Source organism: Camelus ferus, chromosome 3 (assembly GCF_009834535.1).
Source record: "Camelus ferus isolate YT-003-E chromosome 3, BCGSAC_Cfer_1.0, whole genome shotgun sequence".
Taxonomy (NCBI): Eukaryota; Metazoa; Chordata; class Mammalia; order Artiodactyla; family Camelidae; genus Camelus; species Camelus ferus.
The window spans coordinates 20,491,057-20,515,029 of NC_045698.1; the positions used below are offsets into that span (position 1 = coordinate 20,491,057).

At 33.1% G+C, this 23,973-nt stretch overlaps 1 long non-coding RNA gene across 4 annotated transcripts in view; it reads left to right on the forward strand.

The window, feature by feature from the left end:
• LOC116660619 overlaps positions 1–23,973 on the forward strand; it is a 187,052-nt gene that overhangs the window by 24,986 nt on the left and 138,093 nt on the right. For 2 of the 4 annotated variants that reach the window (XR_004316196.1, XR_004316193.1), the window contains exons 2-3: positions 10,322–10,455; positions 17,689–17,736. This is a non-coding gene — a long non-coding RNA (uncharacterized LOC116660619). Of the gene's footprint in view, positions 1–10,321; positions 10,456–11,335; positions 11,702–17,688; positions 17,737–23,973 lie in introns of those variants that run through there. The other 2 variants (XR_004316191.1, XR_004316192.1) reach the window with 2 other exon arrangements.

The following is a 23,973-nucleotide window of genomic DNA, read 5'->3' on the forward strand; positions in this document are numbered from 1 at the left end:
ATCTATATGTGTTGTAGGAATATGAATATACAAGGAATAGTCATAGTTCACTAAAATGTTTATTTGCATATGAACATTGTGTTTGTGAAGAAGCTCTGAGAATATTAGTTATATACGGGGATCCAGTTGTGCAGACCTCCACTGATAAGCTTCAAGTTCACTAAGATGGATAATAGTACTAATTTAAAAATTAGTACTAACTTACATACATATATCAGTAATTAACTGTCAAAAAGTGGAAATGACCTCCAACATGCTTTTTTCTTCTGAATTGCTTTTGCTACCTAAAGTTGTAATTTTGTTTAAAAAGTTGTTTACTTTTCTATTTCTCCCTAGTAGATTTTATGATTCATTAGAACAGAGTTAATTCTTACTATTATGAGTAGTTTTGTGAACCTATATTGGAGCTTAACTTTGAAAGAGAGCAAATATAATAATAGCATTGCTGTATATTTAAGTATTTGTGCAGTTAAAGAATACTGCATATCTTTGTTTTGGGCAAGAAACACGTAACAAATGACAGAATATTACAAAGGCCTCTTAATGAATGTTAGAAATATGTAACTAAAGAGGATGAAAATAAGTACCTAAGGAAAAGCACTTTGAATATAGAATCACCCAGGAGCATGAGGTCAAAGTGCTCCTTCTTCGTTTTGCGTAATGTATACGTCAGTAAGTACGCGGTGGCTACAAAGTGCCTTTCCTGCTCCAAAATGTCCTGAGCAGCTTATCATTTAATACTGATGAGAGAGAGAGAGAGAGAAGGAAGAGACAGAGATTAGAGTGTGTGTGTAAGTGTGTGTGCACGTGTGTGTGCGTGCGTGCTTGTGAAACAGAACAGCTCAGAAAAGTTCCCTTTTCCAACTTTTTGCTATGCTCTATTTCTATTACTGAAGAGTGAAACAGGACCAAAAAATAGATTATGTGTCATTTTCCGTTTGCTTGTTTTCTTAATTTTCAACACACTGAAAACTTCAAGCTGGAGAAATGAGGAGATCTATATGGGTAGGGAGACACTTGCTAATCTCTACAATATTGTCTTTATAGAGTAGAAGATTAGATCAAACACATGGCTTCCAATAATGAGACTCTATAAAGACAAAAAGTGACCCTTTGTAATGAATAATGATCTAAATATTCAGCTGAGGATTTATCTCTTTGTTACAGGTTTTTGGGATGGGCTATATGGTTTGAATCATAACTGATGTATGTTGCCATAAACAAGAGATTTTTCAAGCTAGCTCCATGTAACCTAAAATTATTTTATTTATTACTAAAAGGAATGCCTTAGACAGGTCCTGTGGTAAAAATAGATTTATTGTCTGTGCTATTCACCTGTGTTATTTCTCCATATATTACCATTGATACATATTATCCATTCTTCACAGCAATGGCTTTGCCGTGGTAAATTAAATATCTCATTGTCCTTCTCTGTCCATTTTACATTATAATGTTTCTGAGCAGACTTTTATAGTTCTCTCACAGAATTATAGCAGGTCTTTAAATAAAAACAAAGTTAAAGCAAAAATCTTAGACTCAGTTGAAAATCCTTTTTATTTTATGGGTGGAATGTTTAAGTAAAATATGCTTTCTTCTATTTTTAAGAAGAAAACAAATATGTAGTATGTCAATGAATTATCTAAAGCTTATTTTGTCTTGAATAAAAGCTAGACTAGAAACAGTCTGAAATAGACCTGATGAATATGAAAACAAAACCAAGAAAAAGGATGCTTTATTTTGCATTTCTTCTATTCTAATATTTTAATCTATTCTATACTATACTAAATTATATAAGATGTGAAAATAAATAAAACCTCATTGAAAATGGTATCAGGAAGTTCTGAAGGGAGCACTCTCATGCACTCACCACTCTTTGCAGCCTGCATAACCAGCAGGAAGAAGGAAGATAAGTGATTTTAACAAGATATCTTTGTATAGAATTCTTTGTATGACATTCTCAAGGTTTCAAGTTCTTATCCATGTTGATAAGAATGTTACTTTTCCTCTGGTACAAAGGAGGACTTTTTTTTTTTCACCTGGGAATTTTATTTCCTGCTTTTAAGAAAGGGAAAGAAGATCCTTCCCTGCCCAGTAACAATGTACTAACTAGCAACCAGTCAGAAACTGCTACAACCTCCAACCCTGTTCTTCTCCAATGACCTTTAATTCAAAACAGCCCTCCCCAATTTCCTCCTAAAAGCTAATGAAAGTTGACCCTCCCTTTGTCTCTTCAGACTTGCCAATGATTCAAGCATAGCTTGCCTGCACCAAATTGCAGTTCTCTGCTATTCCCGCTTATACCCATTTTCCCAGTAAAGTAACTGGCTACGCTGCTTTCTGAGGTTAATGAGAGTAACATTAATCACTTTCAAAGCCGTGCTTTCTGTGGGAAATGAAAACTTTTCACTTTATTGGGAAGGTATCTTAAAATATAAGATTGAGAATGATATTAAAGAGTAAACTGATCCAAATTCTCCCAGATAAATGTGAAATAAACAAGAAATAAAAGAGAAAGGTAGATAGGTTTATTCCTTTATAGAGTATATCTTAGACTCCATTACCATATGCTAGATGGACATATAATTTACAATAATTTGAAACGTATATGAATACATTTTCTTATCACAGCATTCTGATTTCTGATAATTAGAAATCAGGTGATAATTTTATATCAATTATTATATTGACTTTGATATTTTTAAAAAGACCGAAGAGTTTGCCTTCATTTCCCAGCATTTATGTTACCATTTTAATTGTTAGGTACTGGGTGATTTCTAAAGTTGTTTATAGGTGATATATAGCCCTAAAAAAAGTGAAAATAAGTTTACCATCCATTAATAAGGGAATGCACTATTATATTTTGTTGTATTCATACAATAAAAACAATGAGAGCTACTTTGAAAATGAACAACAGTAAAAATGAATGTTGAGTTAGCAAAGGAAAGATAAATACCAAAATTAGAACAGTAACTTTTTCACTGGTTAAAGAAAGAAAAGCTTGTCGTATGAGCCTTGAGCACCTTTCATATTTATTTCTAAACAAAAAACACTTGTAGCAACTATTGTAAAGTATTGATACCTGATAATTATAGATAAGTAGTGCTATATCATTTTATGTACTTTTATGCATATTTGAAATATATAATTAAATTCTTTTAAAAATAACAACTTTGTATTTCAAAGCTTGCTTTGGAAATTTCCAGCTCAAACTGAATTTTAAGGATGATAGTAATGATTTTTCAGTGTGAAAACCTACACACTCCATTAGATAAACAGTAGATATTCCTGGATACATCTGCACCAATAGCATTTCCTGATATGTGTGCAAAGCCTCTTGGCTAGCTTTACCTTTATCTCTAGGGGATGTATAATCATTCTAAATTAAAAAAAAAAAGTACTCGTTCACAATATATACCTCTTCTATATACCATGATGTTAAAATATTTTAAATTTATATACAAAAAAATGAATTGAACTGTAAGTATACAGTTCAATTAATTTCCACATAGTGAAGAACACCTACACGGGTGATAGAATAGTACCTCAAGATATTTCTCCCACTCCTCCCTCCAAATAACCATTATCTTTATTTCTGATAGCTTAGAAAGTTTTGTTTGGTTGTATTTGATCTGTATGTGTGTGTGTGTGTGTGTGCGCGCGCGCATGGCGGGGAAGTTGTTGTGTATGTATGTGTGTGCATGTGAGTATGTGAATGTCTTCTTTAGCCCAATTTTGTGTTAATATTCATCAGGGATTGCTTGTAGCAATAGTTCATTCATTTATATTGATTTATAATTTCATGTTATAGGAATATATTACAATTGATTTCTTTATTATATTGTTGATAGATATTTGGGTTTTTTCCATGTGCTTTTCTTGTTTTGTCTCTTGATGAACATGTGTATGCATTTCTGTTTGGTACAATTGAGGAGAATTGTAGGTTCATGGGTATCAACAATAGATAGTGCCAGTTTTCCATTTTTACCTACCACATTGCAGCTCCATCAGTGATATATGAGTTATTGTCAACCCTATTTATTTTAGCAACCTTATGGGTGTGTAGTTATCCTGTTTATTTATTTATTTTTCTTCACAGTGACTCTGTCTGGTATTGCCCTTGTGATTAATGGGCACATTTTCATACAGTAATGGGCCATTTGGATGTCCTTTCTATTTAATGCCTCATCAACCATTTTATCCACTGCTTATGGGATTCTTTATTTGCTTATTGATTTGTAAGAGTTTATATATTTTTTTCTGGAAATGAGCTTTTGTCAGTTATGTGTGCAAATACTGTTTCTCAGTTTGTGACTTGAATGTTTACTTTAATACATATATACAGTATTATCTTAACTAACATTATTATATAATATATATGTGTATGTGTGTGTGTGTGTGCATGTTTAACAAATTGACAAAACACTATTTATTGAACAGATCATCCTTTCCCTATTGTCATATATCAAGGGTTCATATACATGTGAGTGTTTCTGTACCATTGTACCATTGATTTTTTTTTGGCTTCCTTAATTCAAAACATATCTTCCTAATTTATTTTCCAAAACATGTGATAGTCATTAGAATAATCTACCAACTCTTTAATTCTTTTTAATTAATTGCTTTTGCATTACTTATACTTAATATTTTACTATATATTTTATGATATCCACAAAAAGAGCACAGTTGTCATTTTGCTTGTGATTGTGCTGCACGTTTAGAACAATCTGAGCAGAGTAACATTTATTGAATGTTATTGTTATTGAATGTTATTCAATATTGGATCATTGATCGTGGGAATAAGATATCGTCCTCCATTTACTTAGGTCTTTTCCAATGTATATCAGTAAGTTTATAGTCTTCAGTGCAGAGGACTTGTACGTTTAATATGAATATATTTCATGCTTCTTGGTTTTACTGTCAGTGATATAATTTTCTCTCTTTATGGTTCATATCTGGTGTACAGATACTCAGTCAATACTTGCAAATTACTCTTGCATATATTCAGGAAACTTAATAAGTTCATTTTATAAATCAAATGGCATATCTGTAGCTTATCTGAATATTGTATCAATATTATATTTCTGAATAATAGTTTTATAATTATCCATTTTTGCTTTATTCCATGAGTTCTAAAAAATAAGTCTACTAGAGATTGTGGTAACAGCCTCCTTTGTTTTCTTCCTTTATTCAGAGAGAAAATTTAAAAGATTTTTTTCAGTTTTATTGTGATATTGTTGCTGGATTTTGTAAATGTGCTTTATCAGGTTATGGAAATTCTCCTGTTACTAGTTTTTTTTTTTTTTAATTTAGATTGGTAAATAAGTTTTACCTTATGCTTTCATTGGTGTTTAATGTTATGATCACATATGTTTTCTCCTGATTCAGTCATGATGCAATTATACTGACAAAGTTTTGAATTTCAAAGGACTCTTCATTCATGGACTAAATTCAATGTGTTCATAATGAATTGTTGTTTATATATATTATTCAAAATATTTTATTTAAGATTTAGGCATAGCCATATAAGTGAGAGATTGACCTGAGTTTAACAAGTATTTCTTCTTTTGTCTAATCTTGGCAGAATTTTTATAAGATTCATGTTGTTTTCTTCACTGTAAAGTTTCAAAGAATTCACCAGAGAAATGCATTGGTCTTCTTAAGGAAATTTAATGATATTCAATTTCTTCATTGGTTATAGGACCATATTAAACTTCTGTCCTTTTTCACCACTTTTAATGAGCTGTGGGTTACTTTTTTTTTGAAGTTTTTCAATTTACTGAGATACCTAATTCAAAATCTCCTTAATCTTATTTAGATCTGAATGTGACAAAATTGAAAGAGCTATTGTAATAAAAAGTAGAGCTATATCCAGCGTTAGTCCTAGGAGATGCTTTTTATCCAATTCCTTTAAATTTCCCCACAATTAGTTTTTTTCTGTGCTTTTGTATTTATGCCTCATCATTTAAGTGTGATTTAATATATATATAAAATGCCTCTATCAAAGGTGATCATTATTTCTAGGTTATCAAGGCAAATCACTAATAATTTACAGATATTTGGACGTATGGTTTTGACTCCAGCTTTTACCTAAACTGATTAATTAACACTTTGATAGAAAAAAAGTAAAATAATTATATATTTATTGAAAAAGTATGAAATAATATTTAAAATTAATTTCTCAATTACTTCAAGTGATGATGGAGATCTTTGCTTGCATATCACAGAAAACGGGACAAAGGATGTCATCTATATCATTTGAAGTTAACATCAAAGAGGAATCCTTTGAAATATTAACAGGAACAGAATTAAAGTATATATAGGTAGTTTCTAAAGATTCTGTTGTTCCCTGTAATCTAATAATTGGATAGACATCAGCATTATTATTTCTCCAACATTAAAAAATTAATGATTCAAAATGTAAACAGAGTAACTTCTGAAGTAAAAAGGTCCCATTATGATTGACCACTGAAGGGTAGATTGCATGAGGCACAATGACGTAAGTCCAAGTGCCGACTTACTCCCCCCACTCCCCTTAAAGCAATTTTACAGGGAGTGTTAGTCACACGTATAAGCTGTTGACACATATTTTTCTGCTGACCAATCATTTAATTATAGAGAAGCCCACCATTAATCATCATTCTAATCATAATATAAAATAAAAGCAGGGTGAAAATTCAGTGGCTTCATTCAGAATATGGAAACAATATTCCTTATAATATTAAGGAAACTATAAAGCACACCTAGATCTCATCACACTTACAAGCTGCAACAGTAAATGTAACTGCTCTGTGTCATGGCAATTACTTTAAATCATTTAGCTTTCAGTCCATGTGAGGGTTTGTTTTTTTTTTAAACAGTATCAGACCATTAAATGTGCTGACCAGTGTTGTCACTGCATTTTCCTTTCTTCCTGAAGCTCATGACAATGAAAGCATTTCTGCAGAGTCTATACAAAGTCACAAACAAAGTCACCGGGCTGGAGCTTGTCACCCAATAATAGACTCCGTCATTTATGAGTTCCCACTTCATGGCACTCCTGAAATGCTTTCAGCTGAACCATTACTGAGCAACCTGAATCGTGGGGATAAATCTGCCAGTGTGTTCTGCATACAGTGACAGATCATCTAAGGGTGAAAGAGTCTCCTGAAGAGAGCCACTTCTGTCACTCCTCCCCTCTGCCTATGTATATGCATGCCTGAGTAGGACGAAACTCAGCTTCCTCACAGTATTTATTGGAAGCTGTTACTCCATTGCATTTTTCACTCACAGTTTGACAATTCACAGTGTAGTTGCTGCAGCGAACACATACTTTTCTTCTGTTGTAACTGCCGTCAGTAAAGGAGAGTTAATTTCCTTCTTGCTGAGTCTCAATTTGAGCACCTATGTGCCAGGTATTCTGCCTGCATTCTGCATTCATTATTTCATTTAGTTCTTGTGGCAGCCCTATGAAATGGATATTATTATCTCCCTTTTTAAAAATATCTAGGTCACAAACCTAGTAAGTGGTGTAACAACTGTTCAGCTCTGGTTTTCTCTAATTCCAAACTCTCTGCCCTTTTAATGGGCTGTGTCTCTGGTGTTTGTGCACATAATGTATTATTAGCATTGTATTCTTTTTATTTTTGTAAATCATGAAATATACATCCAACTTCTGTATATAACTTAGATGTACAATTAAATCATCATTGTAAACCAAACAATATATTCAGAAGTCAGCTTAATACTTTAAAAGCCCTGTTTGTTCCCTGTCAACTTCATTCACCCAGGAGTAATAACCACTTATTCCAAATTATGTGTCATTAAATCTGTTTCTTTAGAGTTTTACTATCCATCTAATATATATATATATACACACACACACACACATGCACAATTATTTAGTTTTTATTGCATTTTCAATTTCTTTAAATGAAATTATTGTATATTCTTTTGGGGCTTGCTATTTTCAGTTAATGTTATGCTTTTGAGATTTATCCAATTTGATACATGAAGCTACAGTTTTTTCCACTGTTGATGGACATTTGGGTGGTTTCCAGTGTTTTACTATTATGAACAGGGCTGCTAGGAAAACTCTGATTTCATGTCTCAGAAGCACATGTGCAATATTGTCTCAAGGGTATATAAAGTAGTGGGATTGCTGGGTCCTAAAATATGCATGTGCCCACTTTGTCAAGTACGGCCAAGTTATCTTCCAAACTGGCTGCACCAATTTTCAATAAGATAAGCAGTTGTAGGTAGTTAATTGAAGGTGCCCTTTGCTCCGTATCTTTGCCAGGATTTGGTTTATCCAACTTTGGAATGTTTACCAGATTGCTCACTGTGGTTTGGATTCACATTTCTCTCTAATGTCCTTTCATTATTCATGTTTCATCTAGGAAATCTTTATTTATATATTTTTACCATTTTAAAGTTTTGCTAGTGGTCTTTTTCTTACACACATACACACACACATTTACTCACTCACTTACGTATCATGAATATTCTCTCAGAATAGTAAGTCTTTGTGAGTTATATTTGTGGAAAATATTTTCCACTTTGGCCTATTATTTCATTTCTAATATCTATAGACCAAGAAAAATTCTTAAATTTACTGAATTATTGTGTAGAAAAATTAGCAGTTACTGATTCGGATTCTCTGCAGTTAAATATCCATTTAAATTACATCTTAGTCAAATTATTCAGGGAATTTATCCACTTAATAAGTTTTCAAAACTATTAGCATACTAATATTCAATTTTAGCATCTAGTATTTAATACTTTTGTATTTTTATTTATATCTTATTCCTATTACAGTTCATTTGTATATTCTCTTTTTTGATCTTTATTTATCTGGCCAAAATTTGTCTATTTGTCTCAAATGTAACCCAGGCATTCCTAAGTCAATATATCATTTTAAAATAAAAAGCCTTAGGTATTTAAAATTACTCACCAATAGATATAATAAGAAAAATGTCTAGAAAACTATAATTTATAAGATCCTAGTTTCACATTTAAATTAAAAAAACGAAAAACATAAGTAATTATAAACTTTGGTTTATAATTTCATAAACAAAAAGTTTATACTTCTAAAGATTGAGACATAAATATACAGTAAAAATTAAAGCTTTAGCTTAAAATAGTGAATGCTCAATTGCTATTGTAGGTAAAAGATATTATCACATGGTTTTGCTTTAGAGTGGTACCTCCATCTCAAGGCCTACTTCTTTTTTTACTTGAAGTACAATTACAATGTGTCAGTTTCTGGTGTACAGCACAATGTCCCAGTCATGCATATACATGCATATATTCCTTTTCATATTCTTTTTCATTAAAGATTATTACAAGATAGTGAACATAGTTCCCTGTGCTATACTGAAGCAACTTTTTTTTAAATCTGTTTTTATATATACTGGCTAACATTTGTAAATCTCAAACTCCCAAATTTATCCCTTCCCACCTCCTTTCCCTGGTAAATATGAGATGTGTACTATGTCTACGAGTCTATTTCTGTTTTGTAGATGAGTTCGGAGTGTCCTTTTTTTTTTCAGACTCCACATATGAGTGACAATATATGGTATTTTTCTTTCTCTTTCTGGCTTACTTCACTTAGAATGATGGTCTCCAGATCCATCCATGTTGCTGCAAATGGATTACTCTTATTTTTCTAAGATATTATGAAAAAAGGGGGATACTTATGAGTCAGCCATTCCTTTAAGCTATTGAAACTCATCATGGTGGCAGAAAGTGTAATGTTTACTAATGGAAAATGTCATGACTGCTATAAAGCAAGTCATTTCATTCCAAATTTAAGAGGCATAAATATTGTACCAATACATAGAACCTTTGTTTTTAAACAATGCTTTTATGGTATACATCTTGTAATAAAATTTTGAATCCTTTTTAAAGAAGGAAGAGGCATATGATTTCCATTTTTTTAAGTACAATTTTATAAGTATACTTGCAGGAAATTGCAGTTACTAAATGATAATGAGCAACATGTTGTGGTATAGTAACTCAGGAAATCGTTGCTTCTTCAGGAAAGTATACATGTCTTGAATTATTTAAATATTAGTAGAATAGTGGTGAGTGAGTAAAGATTGAATTGCTTTGAAATGGCAGAAAAAGCTATTTGACATTCATATTGCAAGGGTGAATATTTTGGGTTATTAAAGAAATATTTCATCTTTTGCTATCCTTAGTTAAAAATTGTACATTGACCCCCCCCAGTAAAAATTATACCATAGAGAAACTGAGATCATAGAGTTTCATACATACTGCAGAATTTTTCAATGCCCCTTACATAATATTTCCAATAACCCTTCAATATGTTTGTTGCCATAAGGTGGAAGGAGGATACAGCAAGAAGAAAAACGAGAAAGATGACTGTCCTTTCTGACCTGGAGAAACTGAAGGAGACAGAGTGAACTATGAGAGGTCGTTTCTCATACTTCTGCTACCTCAAAATGAAAGCACAAGGTGGGACTTGGAGTTTTAGGAGAGGCCTCAAACAAGTAGAGAAACCTGAAGCTGCATATCAGGAGCCTGAGTAACAGAGCATCCAGGAGGGCAGATTCAGTGTAGAGAGACGGTAATGTTTGGCAAAGGAAATGATAGCCTGTTGACCTTGAAGCAGCACAATTGTACCATTTGACCTGTACTTTATTTAGTGGATCTAGCATTTTCTTTAATTCCTGTTTGTGGACAAATACCAGAGCCCCAATGAATGGCAAAAGCTAAAATACCGGAATCGAACAGTCACTAGCAATGAAGTCTTTAGTGCAGTGAGCTATAGGTTTTGGTGGTAGCGTTGCACAGCTTAAACCAGGTGGAATTAGTTATAGCAAAAAGCTCCCCCCAATCAAGGGACAAGCACAGATCCTCATCTGAAAGCAGGGAGAATTTAGCGGTTACAGCTCGGATCTCAGGAGTCCTGCCCTCTCCCTACAAAATGGAAGGTCACATAAGCCACAGAGCTTTAATCTCACTTGTATTTGGAACATTATGTAAAAGTAAAATTAGAGGCTAAGCATTAATATAGATGATATTCCAAGATAATCCCACTGAGCTAAATTTATCAGTGTCCAAGATAAACTAATGCCCCACCCAAAGATGTACCTGTCCCAGTTCCCAGAACAGATGGAAATGTTACATTACATGGTAAAGAGGAATTTACGTTGTTGTTGGAATTGTTTACTGTCAGCCGCTGGAGGCTGGAGAGGGATCCGAGGAGGTGAGCTGCCCAACTGGAAGAAGGCGCAAGGAGCCGACATAGAGCAAAACAGCACTTTATTGCAGTACAAGCGGGTGGCGCACGTGCTCAGCTGTGCGCACTTGTCATGTCATTATGCCTGCGCATGCGTATTGTTCATAATGCTGACTCATGCTACTCGCGCACTCGTGCATTTACTTCTTACCTCCTACACGTGCAAGTTATTGTGAACTTTGACCTGGGTCCCATGGCCTACTCACTTAAGACTGCTGACTTTTACTAATCATTGACCTTCAAGTAGGGAGACCGGCTTAAATGATCCACGTGTGTCCGATTAAATCACAAGAGTTTTTAAAAGTGAATGTGGGTGGCAGAAGTCAGAGCAATGTGAGATGGGAAGAGCTCCGTCAGTTAGAAAAAGCCTCTCCTGCAGAATCTCCAGAAAGGAACACAGCCTTGCCAGTCCCTTGGTTTTAGCCCAGGAAAACGTCCAACCTACAGGACAGTAAGAAAGTAAGTTCGTGTTGTGGTAATTTGTTACAGCAGCCATAGAAAACTAAAACAATGAGTTAAACCAAAATTTTGCTGATTTTTTGTTTATTTGCTGCTTTTTTCTCTCTATTCAGTGGTGGAGAGTTTATAGGGGAAAAATCAACTCAGTTATAAAGTAGTAGAAAGAAATGTGGTGTGAATATACTTGCAACTCCACCGAGCAGTTCTCAGAGGTTGAGCAGTGACTGAATTTACATTTTCTGATAACTCCTTTCAAGTGGCTAGTGTAATTTGAGTTTTTTCGTACAACTTTTATAAATGATATATTTCATTTGTTCCCTTCAAAATCTACCCACTCTGTAAGTTTTACTTATATTATCTTTATCTCCAGGCTTTTGTTTTTTTTTAAACCTTAAAAGCAATTTCTTACTGATCTTGGGTATCCAGCTGGTTTCTGAAACTCATTTTCTCTGATACTTAGCGAATTGCATTATTTTCCAACCTGTTTCGCACCTATGTGTACTCCTAATCTTTGTTATTGTCTTCATTATTTACCCAGCCATTGAATTTAAAACTTTGGGGACATCCTTTACTGATAACTTCTTTCATGCCCTCTGGTCTCCAAGCCTTTTGAATCTGGCTTTATTCTTTCTTTCACCTTTGCCACAGTCTTATTTTTATAATTTCTCCCCTAGACTATTGCAATAACATCGTAGTTAGTTAATCTCAACGTTGCCATTCTATTTCCCAACTAGACATTTTCATGCTCCTGTGAAACTCTCCTTTTAAAAAACTGTTTTTGACATTAATTTGTCAGAAGTCGCATTTTATTTCTGCTCCCTATTGACCCCAAGCCACACTCTATAAGTTGTCTAATTGTGATCTACTCATACTAATTTTTTGACTGTCCTGTATAATAAAGAGCTTGGAAAACTTCATGTGCCAAATAATATATATAAACAAATAAATGTCAAAATAGTTGAAGCCAGCAATTTCGGCAGTAATGGATCAGCGAAATTATGTGGTCTTTGCTGGTAATCCACTGACAGAGAGGAAAGGAAAGGAATCTTGTTATCTCCTGGGGCTGAAATTGCTTTAATCACCATCAACTGCTTGATTAGTACATCCAGTTTTTTTGACAAACTCAAATCTGATCTATGCATTAAAAGACTGATATAATTATTTGAAAGGCTGTTGTTAATTAACCTAGGACCAAGGAGATTAAAATTAGTACTAAAAGAATATACCTTCTGTCCAATGACTTCTCTTTATGGATAATTTTTTAGCACTTTAATTGAAAGCACTCAGTTTATTCAATCTTTGAATACAGAGACTGATACGATCTACTGATTATAAAATTATCAAAATTCTTAAATTGATGTTAATTCACCTTTAAAAGAATTTTCCCTAGGGTAAAAATGTATGAAACGTATAAGAACGCAGTTCACCATGTGTTTCGGTCCTTAATCATTGTTCCCCACCTCATTATTCCTAAGGGACCATTATTTTTCCCTCTCCAAATTGACTTTTTTTTTTTTATTTGCTATTACTGCTATTTGTTTCATGTTTGATTAGTGTAACTATTTTTAATTTTAATTATGGCACACTGCCTTGCATGGAACCTGGTCAAACTGGCACTTACTCAGATATTAAATGGATTCTCCCTCAGCTCTTTGTGAGGGCTAGAAAAACACAAGGGTGTTATAAAATTGTTGCCTTGTTACAAAACCTCTCCTTTTATAAATTAGAGTATTTCAAGAAGCATTATACTATCTTTCATATTCCTTTACTAAGCATCGACATTAATATAAAGTAGTATTTAAAAGGCACATGCTGTTGATGAAAAAGCTGAGGTTTATAACGGAAATGTAAGTTTTCTAGGTCATTCTGTGTATGCTCTCTTGAAAATGGAAAAGAGGAGTGTTTCTACTTAGGGAATTTGGAGATTCCACCCTTTTGTGAGGTGCTTGTGAAGATGACAAAAGACATCTACATTTATGTTTAAGTTGGGATGATGGTATGTATCAGTGAAATGAGCTAGTTTGGACTGAAAATATCTAGACCCTTTTAAGGTTCTGTACATTAGGTAAAACCTAACACAATTTAGTTTCCATGGAAAATGCTAATAAAGTAGTAAATTCAAAGGAGAAGAGTTTGAAATTCTGGGTTTTTCATTTTTATTAAGGTGCTTAGCTCTCGTGCATTTTTAAGAAACTTTTTGCTATGCTATCTTATCCTTAGAGAACTCTCTCTTGATTGAGAAATAATGTTTTGTTATTTATAATGTTTTGTTATTTATTTGGCCCTATTATAAGCCAACACCTCTCAAAATGTTAGGTCATTAAGTTGCCAATGAAGATGTAGAAACTAACAAACTTTATTGATTTACCCCAGTCCCCAAATCTAGGAAGGAGCAGAATTAGTCTTCAAGACCAGTTTTCCCAACTACAAATCTGTAATCTTTTCACTACAAAACATGATGCGTTAGTTTCCTAGGGCTGCCAAAACAGAGTGCTACAAACTGTGTGCCTTAAACAAGAGGAATGCTTTCTTCCACAGCTCTGGAGGCTGGAAGTCCAAGATCAAATTGTCAACAGAGTTGGTTCCTTCTGAGGGTTGTGAGGGAAAAACTCTTCCATGCCTCTTTCCTAGATTCTGGTGGTTTGCTGGGAATTTTTGATTCAGGTCCCTGCCCTTATCATCACGTAGCATTCTCCCTGTGTGCATGTATGTCTCTGTGCCCAAATTTCCCCCAGTTAAAGATTCTAATTAAACTGGATTAAAGCTGTTAAATAAAAACTGCACCAGATAAGATGAACAGTCAAAGAAGATTTTATTCAAGAATATCACAAGGTCTCCCGACTATTATAATAAAGAGATTGAACCCAACTCTGCTGAGACAAATGGCAAGAAAATTTTTAAGCTCTGGGGTGAGCTAATGGAAAAGTACTGGAGGATGTTAGTGGGGAGTTTGGCGACTAGGGTTAGGCCAATTTTGTTTGCTAATTAGTTCTTATTGAAGTTGGGCTCCTACCCTTTCACAGAGATTAGGAGAAAGGGACTCTCTTCATGATGACCTTTCAAAGGGATGGCTCCCAGGTCCTTGAGAAAGACGTTTCTGAGTTATAAAACTGGCAACAGTCTGGGAGAAGATTTACATAGTAAAAGGGCAGAGAAAGAATTTACAACTGCAAGTTTTTTTTGATGCTCTAAAGAGAGGGAGATGAGGGGCCCAGAGTCTGGAAGAAGCCTGTTTAAAGCTTAATCAGGCTAAACAGAACTGTTAAGGCCCCTCAGTGAGAGCTCAGCCTAATGACATCTTTTTAACTTTATTCCCAACATAAAGACCCTCTTTCCAAATACCCTCACGTTGAGTTTTTAAGATTAGAACTTCAGCATATTTGGGAAGGAACACTATTCAGCTCAAAACATGTAGATACGTAACTCACCAATAACTGAAAAAAGAGAAATATTTCTAAAATATTTTTGATTCTTGAAGTATGATTGTTTTAATCGGTCAGTCTGAAAAGTTTAATATAAAAGTATAAATTCTATTGTCAAATTAAACGTGATTTTTGAAGCCTTCTGATGTATGTAAGTAGAAGTTTTATGAAAAGAGTAATAACCATGCAATAATGTCAGGTGAGTATTTACCCATTACATCTTAGATATCAAAAATAAGCTGTATAAAAGACAATAATTTAGGAAAAACAAAATGTTGGGTGTATTAAAATAGAAGAATATTCTTCTATAATAAACTTAGCCAAACTTTTTAAGATGAACAAATACAAGCAAAATAAATATAATTAGTTTTTTGTATACTTATATAGTTATGATTGTTAAAAAAATCAACTAAATTATTTCTAAAACCATCAGATTTCTAGGCCTCATATAAATTTCAATTCAAAAGTTATGTGTATAAGATTTGTAATGTGTATGTAATTATATCCCCATGTGATTATTATTGGAGTTTTGAACAAAGCAAAATTCAAAGCCCTTTAAAAAGATAAAAACACATGCAAAAGGAAAACTGTATTTTTTAAATGGTAAGAAAATGGATCAACATTGGGAGAAATTTATTTCTACAAAAAAATCATGAATTCATTCATCTCAAATATTGCTGAAGCTAGCTTGGATATTTGAAAAATAGCTATTTCATGCAGTAGGAAACCATGAGATTTTGTAAAGAATGATGGTCTTTGGGTCTGAGTTAGTGTAACCTTGAAAAATCCTTTGCATCCAATGTATGTATTAAGTACTTAAAATATGATAAGCATGAAAACCCAAGTACTGTCACCTCTTCCTAGCCAGTCTTCTGCATTGCTTGATAGGTAATTTAGAACCTGGCAGCTTTTTCATAGGTAGAAGCAGAGTAGTAATGAGTAATAACTCATATATCTGTGCATAGTTCTAGATTACTGGCTATTATAATTACTGTAAGATATATGTTTGTGGACTTATTTTGGAGTATATATGTATGTAGAATACAAACCTATCCTCTGAAGTTGATAATTCAATGGTACAAACCCAAGGAGTGGTACAAATCACTCAGCTCAGAAAATGAACTTGAGTTGGTGGTCCCTAAACTGGAAACAACATGAAATCAGTGTCCAATTTCTTGGGGGCTAGTTTCACTGTGGTGGTAAGAAGCTGGAGATAGACATATGAAGGATGGACTGAACATTAAGAAATAAGCAAGACAAGGAGCTTGCAAAGTTGTACCACTCCTGAGGCCTCAGCAGGTTAATCATATTTTTTTCTTGGACTTTCAAAGCATAAAATAGCATTGAAAATACAATCCAAGTTATAAGCATATCATTTTTATAATAAAGGCATGCTACCGTAAATTGGGCATTTTATAGTGAAATTCATGAAACAATAAAATAATAAAAAGGACACTGAGGAAAAATTACCTTAATATCAGTGAAAGACTCGTAGAATCATGTAACATATTTAAAGTAAACACATAAATTCCATTTTCATTCCCTGCACACACTTACATTTTTGCTTAACATACTGAGCTCTCAAACATATAATATTTATAATGCCTTTGTCATGTCTTCCCCTCATCTTTATTCTAAAAGTTATATTAAAAGTTTCATCAAATACTGTAGCCTTATGTAACTTATCGTCAATAATAACAGCAAATGCTTATTGAATGCTTATGTAAAAGATAGCATTATAAAGATTTTCCATTTTTTATTGACATATAGTCGGTTTACAGTGTTAATTTTTGTAGTACAGCGTAGTGATTCAGTCACACATATATATTCCTTTTTATATTCTTTTTCATTACAGGCTATTACAAGGTATTGAATATAATTCCCTGTGCTATACAGTAGGACCTCATTATTTGTATTATGTTGTTTAATTTATAATATTTTATATAGCTCCTCATAAATGAATAAAAATGACACATGGAGAATTTGAATGTCTTTCTTAAGGTCAAGCATCTGGTTAATGTCATAAGATTAACAGCCAGGTAATCTGGTTTGTTCTATCAGGGATCCTTAAATTTATGGTGTTTAATGTTCACAAGTATAACACACATACACATACATACGCATACATACATACATATACATATACATATACATATACATATACATGTATATAAACATACATATTGTGAAAAACACAACAGCCCACATTTTAGGCAGGTGAATCAGTAGTACGAAAACTTTTAATCCTGATGATTCTTAACACTATATCAACTTATTACAGGCCTCTAAGCTGTTCTGTGTATAATTCTGATTTACTATTTGCAACTACATATTTCCCTCAATGAGAAATAGTATATATAAAGTATAATAGCAGTATATTAGAAGTACATGGGGGAGGCAATATTTCAGAGGTAATTATATATCACCTGAAAGTTATGTTGAAATATAATTTATTTGCCATACTATGCAAGCAAGATATGTTTTTAGTGTCTCAAGATGATTCCCCATTCTTTATGGAATTCATCAGTAAGACTGATTCTGTTACCTTCTGGCATTTTTTTCTAGTTTTGACCAATGGGGAGCAGCAGATGGCTCTAGGCGGGAATGAGAATGGTAAGTCTGGATATTTATCTACTTGACTTACTGCCTATGGCGTTACCACAGGCAGATTACTGCCTAGATCCAGGAACACAGCTTAGGTCGGTCTGTTGTTTAGATGCAGTTCATTACTGTGTGCCAGTCATGTCTCTCCCACTTGTCTCTTGAGAGCCATGAGTGTTAAAAGCCCTGCTTTTGCTAGCCCCAAACTACTGCACCATCTTTGTGTTTTTTCTACATCCCGGCTTCATCTTTTAAATTTTCCCTTTATTAAACACTTCCAAATTACAAAATTTCCACTTGCCATCTGTTTCCTGTAGGACTCCTGCCCGATACCCACACTATAATTGAAAATAAGTTAATTATGGAACCACTTTTATTTTCCTTCAGTCATACGTTTAAAGCATTCACTCTTCTGCTCCTGTATTATCCATAATTGTATACTTTCATGCATTCCACTGCGTAATAGATTGGATTAATATTAAACAAATGGTCAATCTTCTCCCCTACCACAATAATCCTCCTTTGGGTAACGTCTACCTCCATGCATAGTGTATAGCCTACTACTTGGGCTTAATCATTGTAATAAGATTTAGCCAGTGAAGGATCAACAGATGTGATGAAACCAGAGCTTCTAAATATTTAAGAGGGTTTACCTATTCTCCTGTGTGTGTGTGTTAAGAACATGTCGTAAGTGTTAAGGTGATCTGAATACTATCTAGTACCTACCAAATTGGTTTAGTAATTTAAAATGTTTATTGTATAGTCATTGCCTAAGAGTGTTTATTACTATGCTGTGTTTTTGATCTATAGTGAAGACTAGAAAATGGTCTTTGCTTTGAAGGAGTATCTGATCCATTCTGTAAGAGTTACATGAGTAGTTCTATGTAATTCAGTATAACAGATTTAGTAAATGAATATGAATTATAAAGGCACAGAACAATGCACTAATCCCTTAATATTGGCACAATACTAATCTGATTTGAATGGCATATTTCTTGTTGGACTCAACTTTGCAATCCTTACATCTTTAAAAATGACATCAATAAGTTGCTTTACCTTTGCAACTTCTCAATCTTCCTCAATAGATTTATGTATTCTAAGTTATAATAAAAACTGTGCAGTCAGCTTTGAAATACCTAAGATATAAGTAGACCAATCACAGTCCCTAATGATTTGAACTCTCACCATCTTGGTCTTTAGTTTTAGTGGAATAAATGTATTCTCTCTTGTCTGGGATTAATAAGCATTTATTTTATGACCCCTAGCCCTTTCTCTGTATTTCTTTACAAATCTTACATAAATTTCTTCAGCAAATATTTATTGGTATTACTGTGCTAGACGACAAGTCTATAAAAGTTTACAAAACAGATATAATGCAGTTTATATTCTACTAGGGGAAACCAACGTTAAAATATAAAATAATAATATAATTTGATTACACTTGTGAAAATTAAATAGAAACCAGTTTACTTTTCACATTTCTTTATTCTATTTTCATTGTGTATAGGGTTCCATTTTTTCGTTATACAAGTGTGTTCTTATTTTCTGTCATAAGCAAACTATTCATTTACTGCAAAGGAAAAAAATAAAAAATGAAACAAATGACACTTCACTTTCCTGTCTCTGTGCTTCCCTTCAAACCACTCATCAGACTTGCTGACTCTGATCACCTTCTGTGCCTGATTCATTGGACCTCTTTTTTTCTCCAACGCTCCCTGGAAATCACTCTTACTAAAGCAACCTATGGTCTATGATTTTCTCAGTCTGTGAGCACTGTGATCTTTAGAATTTAGGTTGCATATAATTTCTGCATATTAAATATAATTCCATCTTCTTGTTTCTAACTGAAGAAATCGTAATAGAATCAAAGAGAAAATTATAACAGATAGCTCAAATCAGCTGTAAATTCTATTTGAAAATGAAGTTGCAAAATTACAGTAGAAAAACAATGACTTAAGGAAAAGAATGCATTACCCGTTGCCAAATACTCAGAACACTTCATGAAATAATCTTCCTTTTGAATCCTACTTTAACTATCACTGTCATTTATAACATGTTACCATTAACTCCTGGAAAAAATTCATGCTCATGGTGTGTGTGTGCGCACACGTGCATATTGTGTATCACAGTAGCTGTCACCTTTAATAGTGAATAGGTGCATAAACTTTATTTTTGCATCTCATAATAGCATAGCTACAAATTTATAAAGGATGTTTAACAGTTAATGTTTTTATCTGAGAATGGAAATTAAAATATGTCAGTCACCTCTATTGAAGCAAGGCTAAGAATAAGCTCTCAAAAATGGCGATTTTTTGTACAGTGATTAGGTTTTTGCAATATGATTATGAAGAATATTTTTAAATACCTCTAAACTGATGTTTTTTTCTGGAAATGTTTTGTTTTTATTTCACTGATAGCTTGCCCTCATTTAGAACTTTGACTTCAGGGTTCCAGGGAAAGTTATGCTAGTTGCACTTCAAATAAAAGAAAGAAAATTAACCATTATTTTTAGTAGGGAGTGAAATTGAGAATTGAGGGGATGGTAAATCTTATTTCCCTTAAGGAAACTAATGCGCATCTACTGAGTCCCAGGGACAAGGATGTGGTAAACTACAGATACAGTCAGCCCTCCATATCTGTGGGCTCTGCATCCACAAATTCAACCAAACTCTGATTGAAATTTTTTTTTAATTCAGAAAGTTCCAAAAAGTAAAATTTGAATTTGCTGTATGCTAGACCATTGACATAGCATTTACATTGTGTTAAGTATTATAAGTAATGTAGAGATGATTTAAAGTATACAGACAGGTATGCATAGGTTATATGCAAATATTAAACCATTTTATACAAGGGACTGGAGCATCTGAAGATTTTGATATCTGGGGGTGGGTCCTGGAACTAATCCCTCCTAGGTACATAATACTTAATGCAGAGTAAAGTGAAATCTCAAAAGAGTGAATGCTTTCCCTATTTGCCCTTTAAAACTCTTCAGGGAAATAATGAACCAATATATGTATGTTATGTTTATAAAATAATAAAATGATGGCAAAGCACGTACAGAAGTTAATCACTTGAACTGGCTGTATATCATGTTTAGAAAGAGATGTAGTACGTTTAGGAAGATAAGCAATCAGAAATACTCTTTCTGAACTAACACTTTTTTCCTACATTTTAATTTTTGAAAAAGTTATAATTGACATACATTTCATGTATACAGCATGAATCAATATTGGTATACATTCTGAAATGATCACCACAATAAGTCAGATAACATCTATCACCTTACAGTTACACATTTTTTCCTGTGATGAGAACTTCAAGATCTACTCTTTTTTTAGCAACTTTCAAATATATAACACAGTATTATTAACTATAATCACTAATGTACATTATATCCCATGACTTATTTTATAATTGAAAGTTTGTGTCTTTTGACCTACTTCACTCATTTCTCCCACCTCCATCCCCTGCCTCTAGCAACCACCAATTTGTTCTCATTATTTATAAGCTTAGTTGTTTGTTTTTGTTTGTTAGTATACATATAACTGAGATCATTTGGTATTTGTTTTTCTCTGAGTTACTTTACTTGGCATAATACCCTTGAGGTCCATCCATGTTGTCACAAATGAGAAGATTTTATTCTTCTTTATTACTGAATATATTCCATTGTATAAATATACTACCTGTTTATTCCATTCACCTGTAGGTGAACACAGGTGGCTTCCATATCTTGGCTATTGTAAATATTGCTGCAATGAACATTTCTGTGCATATCTTTTTGAATGAGTGTTTTTGTTTTCTTCAGGTAGATAACCATAAGTGAAATTGCTGGATCACATAGTAACTCTATTTTTGCTTTTTGAGGAACCACCACACTGTTTTCCATAGTGACTGCACCAATTTACAATACCACAAAAAGTGCATATGGGTTCCCTTTTTATACTTCCTCATCAACACTTCTTACTGTCTTTTTGTTGATAGACGTTCTGACAGGTGTGAGGTAGGTATCTCATTGGGGTTTTGATTTGCATTTACCTGATGATTAACGATGATGAGCATTTTTTTTATGTTTCTATTGGACATCTGTATGTCATCTTTGGAAGAATGTCTATTCAAGTCTTGTGCCCATTAAAAAATGTTTATTTGTATAAGTTCATTATATATTTTGGGTGTTAATCCCTTATAGAATGTATCATTTGCAAACACCTTCTATTCAGTAGGGGGAATTTTTATTTTGTTGATAGTTTCCTTCACTACTTAAAAGCTTCCTACTTTGATATGGTCCCATATCTTTATTTTTGTTTTTGTCTCCCTTGCCAGAAGAGATAGATCCAAAAATATTGTTGCTAAGACCAATGTCAAAGAGCACACTGCCTAGAACTTTTTAGTTAGGAGTTCAGTGGTTTCAGGTCTTACATTGAAGTCTTTAATGTATTTTGAAATTATTTTTGGATATAATGGGAGAAACTATTCCAGTTAGATTATTTTTGCATGTAACTGTTCTATTACATGTTGCATGTAGTTTTCCTAGCACCATTAACTAAAGAGGCTATTGTTGCCCATTGTAAAATCTTTCCTCCTTTGTTACAGATTAATTGACCATATAAGAGCGGGTTTATTTTGTTCCATTGATCTATGTGTCTGATTTTGTGTCAGGACCTCACTGTTTCGAATACTGGAGCTTTGTAGTATTGCTTGAAATTAGGGAGCATGATACCTTCCATGTTTGTTCTCCTTAAAATTGCTTTGGCTATTCAGAACTTTTGTGTTTCCATACAAATCTTAGAATTACTTGTTGTAGTTCTGTGAGAAATGCCTTTCATATTTTGAAAGGATTGTATTGAATCTGTAGATGGCCTTGGGGAGTATGGTCACCTTAACAATTTTTTTTTAATCCATGAGCACAGTATATCTTTTCATTTGTTGGTGTCTTCAGTTTCCTTCATCAGTATCATAGTTTTCCAAGTACAAGTCTTTTACCTCTTTGGTTACATTTATTCCGAGGTATTTATATCTTTTTGATGCAATTTCTGATATTTTGCTGTTAGTGTATAAAAATGCATATTGTGTACCTTGCAGTTTTACTGAATTTGTTATGAATTCTAAAAGTTCTTGGATGGAGACTTTAGGGTTTTCTGTATATAAAATCATGTTCAAAGATACTGACAGTTTTACTTCTCCAATTTTACTTTCTTTTTCCTTGGATGCATTTTCTTTTCCTTGTCTAATTGCCTTACCTAGGACTCTCAATACTATGTTGAATAAAAGTGGCAGGAGTGGGCATCCTTGTCTTGTTCCTGATCTTAGAGAAAATGCTTTCAGGTTTTTGCAGTTGAATACGATGTGAACTTGAGTTTGTTATGTGTGGGTTTTCTTATGTTAAGGTATGTTTCTCTGTACCCACTTGTTGTTTTTATCCTAAATGAATAATTTTGTCAAAATCTTTTTACATCTATTGAGATAATTATATAAATATTATCCAATTTGTTAATGTGGTTAATCATTGATTTGCAGATCCTGAATCTTCCTTGAATCCTTGGAATAAATTCTACCTGATTATGGTGTGGATGATCCTTTAAATGTATTGTTGAATTTGGTTTACTAATATTTTATTGAGTATTTTTGCATCTGTGTTCATCAGGGATATTGGCCTGTAGTTTGTGTGTGTGGTGTCTGGTTTTGAGATCATAGTGATGCTGGCATAGCAGAATGACTTTAGAAGTGTTCCTTCCTCTTAGATTTTGAGAAAGACAGGGGTTAAATTTTCTTTAAATGTTTTATAGAAATCACCTGTGAAGTTGTCTGGTCCTGGATTTTTGTTTGTTGGGCTTTTTTAAAATTTTAACTGATTCAATTTCATTTCTAGTAATCAGTTTGTTTATATTATTTTTTCCTGATACAATCTTGGGAGATTTTACATTTCTAGGAATTTACCTATTTCTTCTGGATTCTCCATTTTAGTGGCATATAATTGTTCTTAGTAATCTCTTATAATCATTTGTTTTTCTGTGGTGTTGGTTGTAATTTCTCTTATTTCTAGATTTTATTTACACCTCTTTTTCTTAATGGACTTTTGCTAAAGCTTTATTCCATTTTCAAAGTAACAGTTTGTTCTTTTATTGATTTTTTCCCCCTATTTTATTAAGGCTCTACTTTATTTCCACTCTGATCTTTATTATTTATTTCCTTCTATAAACAGTGGATTTTGTTTGTCCAAATTTTTTTAGTACCTTGGGAGGTAAGATAGGT